We start from the raw sequence: 8,578 nt of genomic DNA on the forward strand, positions 1-8,578 counted from the left end.
TGTGAGTTGGCCAGATTTCTGACAATCACGATAAGCATATTAGGGGCACCAACTTTATTTTATTTCCCGCCTCAGTTTCTTGGTGCATCTCGAGAGTTTTGGTGTTTTTGTATTTCTCCCTTAAAGATCGAAAAAAGCAATTCTATTAGGGCTCAAACTAAGAACTATAAGCAATAAAGATAGTATTGTACTTATATTCTCGTATTGTACTTATCAGAATATATTAAAATAATTATTTAAGTAATACAATGAAGGTATACTTGCAACAAAAATTAGTTTAAGAAGAAAGGAGGAGGATTTGGGTGCTTAATGTGTTAACCGTCACTTGCTCGTTCATGATAGTATCTTCCTTTCAATATGTTTGTTGTGGAACAATTGAAATAGCTAGAAAATATTTAAGATTATTATAATATTATTATCTAAGATTATATAGAAAATACATGGAATTAACTATGGTTAAATACTACTAGTTATATAATAAACGGCAAAGGGCCAAATATACCCCTCTACTTTCGAAAATGGTCCAAGAATACCCCTCGTTATACTATTGGGTTATCTATACCCTGCAGTCATATTTTGGGTTCAAATATACCCCTCGTTTAAGCGGAGGAACATGTGTCATTGTCCTGTTGGTCAATTCTAAATATCTCATAATTAATTAAAAAGACTCATTATCCATACCCGAAAAATAATTTTTTTTATTGTAAAAACTGAAAAAAACTAAAAAAATATTTTTACTAAAAACTGAAAAAAACAAAAATATTTTTTTTTCCAGTTTTTACAAAAAACTGCTTTAAAAAACTGAAAAATATTTTCTAAAACAATATTTTTGTAAAAACTGAAAAATAATTTTCTAAAGCAATTAAAAACTGAAAAAACTGAAATATTTTTAACTAAAAACTGGAAAAAAAATATTTATTTTTTTAGTTTTTACAAAAACACTGCTTTAGAAATTTGCTTTTTAGTTTTTTTTCAGTTTTTACAAAAATATTGTTTTAGAAAATATTTTTCTGCTTTTTATAAAGCATCTTTTTTGTAAAAACTGGAAAAAAATATTTTCATTTTTTTCAGGTTTTAGTAAAAAAGATTTCAGTTTTTACAAAAAATATTGCTTTAGAAAATTGATTTTCAGTTTTTTTTCAATTTTTTCAAAAACATTGTTTTAGAAAATATTTTTCAGTTTTTTCTAAAGCAATTTTTTTGTAAAAACTGGAAAAAAAAAATATTATCATTTTTTTTTTGTTTTTAGTAAAAATAATTTCAGTTTTTTTCAGTTTTTACAAAAAAATATTGCTTTAAAAAATTACTTTTCGGGTATGATTAATGGGTATTTTTAATTAATTAGAAGATATTTAGAATTGACCAAAAGGATGATGACACGTGTCCCTCCGTTTAAATGAGGGGTATATTTGAACTCAAAGTATGACTGCAGGGGTATAGATAACCCAATAGTATAACGAGGGGTAACGAGGGGTATTCTTAGACCATTTTCGAAAGTATAAGGGTATATTTGGCCCTTTGCTGTATAATAAATAAGGTGACAAGTGTCATTTAATTATTGGCTTGGTGTATACATCGGGCGCGGATATATTTTTTCCAAAGTTGAACATGTCGAATTTTGCTCGGTAAGGGTTTAAAAAAGAACTTAAATATTTTTAAAATTTGTGGGGTAAGAACGATGTTGCTATTTTAGGATGTGGATTTTTAGAAAGACTCATTTAAGACTTTATCATTTACACCGATTAGCTAGTGTGCTCTTTATTGGTATCGGATCTTTTCTAAGCGAATTATTTTCCTTTCGATGAAAACTCTTACTACTTCTATGTTCTATGTCTAAATATTTCATAATATTTTTTGACTATTAAATCTTGAACTAATAAGAAAATATTTACGCACACAAGCGAAATAGATGGAGTATTCTACATACTACCTCTTGGCCATAGATTTTGTTTTCAAATAATTAAAGAAAAAAAGGGGCAGTCCGGTGCACTAATTTTAAAGTTTGAAAAAACTCATAAAACTTTAACTTTGTTTTCACGTCCAGACACAATTATATGTGTGTGACATTATCTTCTTATTAATTTAATTTTCAGATACTCTTTTTCAACTTTTAACTTTAAATATTACTTTCTTTTAAAAAAAATTCAATAAAATCATGTCCAAATACCTACATTAAACGTGTTGATGTCAAGGCAACGAAACCTTAGACCTGTTTGGGTCGTTATTTGTTTACCAAACTTTTCATGACCATATGATTCAAGTTGGGTCAAACCTTTAGTAATGATAGTTGTCAAGTGGTACATGTGCATACAATCTAAGTGACAGTATTTTGGTCAAATATTGTTTTGTTATAAATTTAAGTATTAAATAAAACCTCTCAACCAGTTGGGGGAGGGGTAAGGTGAACGTGGGTTGGCAGGAAGAAGAACTATTGATTTTATTTCATTTTCTTCTATTTTTTAATATTTAAATAGGTAAAAATTATTTACAACTTTACTTTAAAAATCAAACTCTCCTCTTAATTTTGAACAATAGATATTTTCCCTTTCATATGTCAATTTTCTTTTTTAAATGCCTATTTTACCCTTACATTAGTAACCTTTGTCTTCTTCTTTTTTTGTTACTTCTTAAATCATGATATATATATTTTAAATTTATATGACAGACTTACCTATGAAAAAATATATATTATTTGCAAGAAGAAAAAGAAATGTAAGAAATAGTAATTGGGTACATAAGTTAATGACGTTCTATAATAAAATAAATGAGCAGAATACAAAAATTTAATTTTATTAATTGAAATCAAAACTCTAATATCTATTTACTTGTAAAAAAGAATGAGAACTTAATAAATTTATTTTAATGGAAGTAATAGAAAAAATAATTAATATAAATAAAGAGATATAATAAATTTAAAAAAGATTATCTATTTATAGTGTGAATGAATTTTAAAAACAAATTAGCAAATATTCTATTAATGACAATCAAAACTCGTTTATTTATATAAACAATAAGAGAGAAGTAGAACTTAAATAAACACACAAGCATGCATGCACATACACAACATACATATGTATATACTTAATGCACTTAATATTAAGAACATAGTTTTTGTAACAAATTCCAACAAAAAGGGATTATTCTACTTATAATGTTAATGAACTTAAATAAAAATCTATAATAAGATATAAAAATATTTAAACTATAGGTAAAATACGTAAGTTAAAATTATATATAATATGAAAAGATATTACATAGCTGGAGGATTTAAAAAGTTAAGGGTAAAATAGACATTGGTAAGGATAAGAAGGGGAGAATGTCTATCATTCAAATTGAGGGGGGCCTTGATTTTTATAACAGAATTGGGGAGTGTAAATGAGTTTTACCCTATCTATATTAGATGACCTATTTTAAATTATTATTTCTAGCTTCATGCTTTTGATAAACTAGCCTCATGATGCGTGTTTTGCGCGCGTACCTTATATTAACGAGGGCAAACTTTCAAAAAAATTATATAAAATTAAACAATGAGTTTAAGTAACAAAATAAAAATTATAGCAAATTAGCATGTTCTTGAAGGTGATGAGTGTTGGTCCTATTTAGCCAGTTTAATAAGAAATTTTTTCTACCCCTACAAAAGTCCTCAGTGTGTTATTACAATTTATGAAAACTAATTATGTGGGAATATCTTATGAAATAATTTTATCATAATTCTTCAAATGTTTTTCAAATAACAAATTAAAATTTTAAATGTTTTAGTAGTTTAGATATTAATGAAGACATTGACGTTATAGCTCATAAATAATAAATAATAACGTAATGTCTAAAAGATGAATGCTTTTATTGAAGACAAAATTAAATGATATAATTATTCAGATATTATGTAAATTTTTCATCTCCATTAAATATGTTTGATTATTGTTATCCTTTAAAATTGTTTTGGCTCTACAATTTAAGCACTTCGCCAAGTCTCTTAAAGAGATATGACGAATTGTAAATTTAATAATATCAATTCATGAGCAAAATATTTGCACCCAATTTTCCCTCCGTTGGGAATCGTGATGACACCTAATTTTAGGGATTAGGTAAGCCTAACATTTACTGAATAACAACAATAATAAATAACATCTAACAACTTTTGAAATAGATATCTCTATAAAATTTACAATTCTCAAAACCGGTAGTACAAGTAATAAGCTCTACAGAGATTGCTACAAATTTCTAAATACAAATGTTTGAAAATAGGTAAAACAGTGTGAATACAAAATAGGAAGGTGGCTCTGAAGCCTGCGAACGCAGCAGCAGCCAGCAGGTTTACCTTGAGTCTCCACAGCAACAATCCGCACAGCTAGCTAACGATCAACTGACTTTGAAATACCTGGATCTGCACAAAAATGTGTAAAAGTATAGTATGAGTACACCACGGCGGTACCCAAAAAGTATCAAGACTAACCTTAGTGGAGTAGTGACGAGGTACAGTCAAGATACTTACTGGACTAAATAACCTGAACAAGTATAAGTATAGAAACAACAGAGTATGATATCTACATAAAGACTACGCGAAGTGGCAATTAATACGGTAATTGCAATAAGGAAGGAAAATAACAACTATCAGCGGAACACCATAATAATAACATAGAAGAATGAACGGAAACGCAGCCTAAGTCCGATAATCACAAATAACGAAAGGACAAGTAACAACTCAACAATACGACAGCTTTCACACTGGGTTTTAGTCAATAAACTCCACGAGGTACCGAACCTCGGACAATCACAACTCACGGGTCTCAATACCTGAACTCTAACACTTGGCATCATGTGCCCTCATTACACCTCATAACCGCACTGACGACTCGCGTGCCAAATAGAGTCATTCTCACATAGAAGGCAAGTAAGCAAGGGTGTGCATCTATACTCAACAATATCAAGAAAACCTTTTATCCGATAATAGTGCTTAACTACGTGTATGCTTGTGCAAGTGTCCTAACATAGTTCATACCAGCTTGTGAGCATAAGGAAAAGAACGGACAACACGTAGAATATTTTCTCACAACTTTCGCAAGATAAAGCTCACACAGGTAAGTGTACCACTATACAAATATCAACAACAAGAATGCTCCCATGCCATTACAAATCAATCCCCGACATAGCCCATCTTGTCTCGCTACGTGTGCAATAGTAAAGTAAATGCTCGCCTTGTCTCGTCACACGTGCACAATAATGTTCCCACCTTATATCACCACATGCGCAACCCACACACACGCGCACACACACACACACACACACACACACATATATATATATATATATATATATATATATATATATATATATATATATATATATATATATATATATATATATATCCCTCCTTGTCACGCATCATGTGCAAATATCAATAGTAACAATAGTACGGCAAAAACCCCGTGCAACCCCATAACAACAACCGCACGACAGAAACCTCGTCACAATAACAACAACCGCATGGCAGAAACCTCGTGCATCACAACAACAACTATAACAGCAACTACAACAGCAACAATGACAATAATACAAGGGTACGACAAATAAGTCAACTCAAAGATTTCAGAACTCAAAGAAACGAAGGAACTAATTCACAAGGAGTAGCCACAATCGGGAATGCTAGTCATAATAAGAATAGCTTAACAAGGAAGGAAATACTATGTAACAACGATCCACAATATACAGTTCGACAACGAGGGAGCTAACACAAGTCGAATAATTTCAAATAAGGACAAGCCAACTAAAATATAGGATATCTAACTTCTTTTAAGGTTGGAAAATTAGGAAAGAGATACAACACATTCAGCTAAGAAGAAGAAGCGAAAAGATAATCATAACCTTAATTAAGGATAAATAATTACAGAAGAGATAATAGTAATTTTAAATAAAGATAAGCAGTTAGGGAAAGGATAACATAGCAATAGAAAGGTAACAATTTCAGTTAAGGCACATATGAATCAAATAAGCAATAAGAGTGAATTAATTCTAATTAAGCAGGTAGAGGTGAAATTAGTAATTAAGAAGCATAATCATAACAAGAACAACTGCTTATTCAGTGAATACAAGGGCCTAAGAACCCTAAAAGGCCAATTTTTCATAAATAAGTCCGAGCACGTACTCGTCACCTCGCGTACACGGACTACAATTAGTATAGAAGACTCAAATCCTAAGGGGTAGTTCCCCCACACGAAGTTAGGCATGATACTTACCTCGAATCAAGCTCAATCAATCAGTAAGAATGCCCTTTCCTCGATTATCCAACTCTGAATGGTCCAAAAAGTCGACCAGGGCCCACATCTCAAAATCGGGTAAAAGTCAAAAAATATGAACACCCAATCAACCACGAGTTCACTCGTACCAAAATTATCCAAATCCGATATCAAAATCCGAATCAAAACTCAAAAAATTATTTTAAGAACCTTCCAAAGTTTTCCAAAATTTCTCAACCAAATTCCTTAATTAAATGATGAAATCAACTATAGATTAGTGGAATATAACCATAAATGAGTTAAGAATCGTTACTCAAAAGCTTCCTCTGAAAATCTCCCAAATTATCGCCCAAATCCGAGCTTTCAAAGTCCCAAAATGAAAATGAGACCAAACCCTCAAACTTTCCTCTTTTCTGCCCAGCGATCTTGCACCTGCGGACCCATAGTCACACCTGCGATGCCGCACCTGCGGCAAAACCATCGCAGGTGCGGATTCCACTCATGGCCAGGGGTTTTCACTTTTGCGGACCAGGGATCGGACTTGCGATCTCGCTTCTGCGGAGACCCTTCCACTCTTGCGATCCCAAACCTCCCAGGCCTTTCCGCTTCTGCGTTCAAGCTTCCACAGAAGCGACTCCACTCCTGCGACCTTCATGTCGCACCTGTGACCCAGGCCAAACTCCTCAAGCCCGCATCTGCGATCCTCCTCTCGCACGTGTGAGTCCGCACCTGCGGTCACCCCACCACAGGTGCGAAAACACCAGAAGCTTGAAAGCTTCAGCAATTACACAAGTCCAAATTTCGATCCGTTAAGCATCCGAAACTCACCCTAGGCCCCCGGGACCTCAACCAAACATACCAACCAGTCCTATAACACCATACAAACTTTGTCGAGCCCTTAAATCACATCAAACAATGGTACAAACACGAATCGCCCTCCAATTCAAACTTAATGAACTTCCAAATCTTCCAACTTCTAAAACTCGTGTCGAAACCTATCAAACCACGTCCGATTGACCTCAAATTTTGCACACAAGTCATATTCAACATTACGGACCTACTCCAACTTCCGGAATCAGAATCCGATCCCGATATAAAAAAGTCCACTACCGGTCAAAATCTTCAAAAATTCGACTTTCGCCATTCCAAGCCTAAATCCGCTACATACCTCAAATTTATAGTCCGGACATGCTCCTAAGTCCAAAATCACCCAACGAAACTAACGGAACCGACGGAACTCCATTCCGGAGTCGTCTTTATACTGTTCCGACTACGGTCAAATTCTAAGGCTTAAACTTCCGTTTAGGGACTGAGTGTCCCAAAACACTCCGAAACCAAAAATAAAACCTCCCGACAAGTCACATAAGCAGAAAAAGATATGGGGGAAGCAGTTAATAGGGGATCTGTTACACCCTGTGCGTCCCAAGGTGACATAATGAATATGAGACTTGTTAATCATGATTTAAATGATTTTAAAGTCATAATATGGCTATATATGATGTTTTGATAGAAAATATAAAGTTTGGAAAAATCAGATTAAAGTTGCGGAAAAACCGACTAAGGATTTGCCCTGAAATAGAGCTTTTTGAGAAATACATTTCGTGTGCTATATGAGGTCTTTTGGGCACATATTATATACCAAATTGAAGGTCTTGGAATGTAGTTTCCAACGCACTTAACCGTTCATTCATACGACATCCGGAAAAAAAAACATCAGAAGATGGGCGAATGAGACGGTGTCAAGCTAGCACCTTTTGACTTTTCAAACATTGATATATATATATATATGTATCAACTCGTCTCTCTCTTAATTTATACATATAACCTAACCAGAGAACACCATAAAACCTATCCTTGAGCTCTCTAATAGTGTTTCAAACAATATTTTCACCCCGAGAACGGAATCAAGAAGCGATAACACTAAAACGATCCCTACGACGTAAGTATCCCTATATGGCCTCTCATTTTCTTTGTAGTTTGAGTTTTTGAAGGTACTTCATAGTTAAGAAAACGTGTAATTTCTGTATTTAAGTGTTTAAATATCAAGTAATGTTGATAAATTTATTTTCTAATAGTTAGAACTCACGGGACGGTGATCGGAAGCCGTGAGTTCGAGTTATTTAACTTGTAGTGAACTATTTTGTGGGATGTTTCGTGTTGCCTTTGGGATGTATATTTTTCTACTATTGAATGGAGTTTTGGAGGACAAATGTTGTGGATAAACACCACATAATGATGGAATGGTGGGCTGGTCGTTCGTCGTTACATTTTTTAAAGTTGTTTGACACTACTTTGGTTCTCAATTTATGTATGAAGTGATTAGGGTGTATGGGCTATTTTGTGGT

Source organism: Nicotiana tomentosiformis, chromosome 8 (genome assembly GCF_000390325.3).
Source record: "Nicotiana tomentosiformis chromosome 8, ASM39032v3, whole genome shotgun sequence".
NCBI lineage: Eukaryota > Viridiplantae > Streptophyta > Magnoliopsida > Solanales > Solanaceae > Nicotiana > Nicotiana tomentosiformis.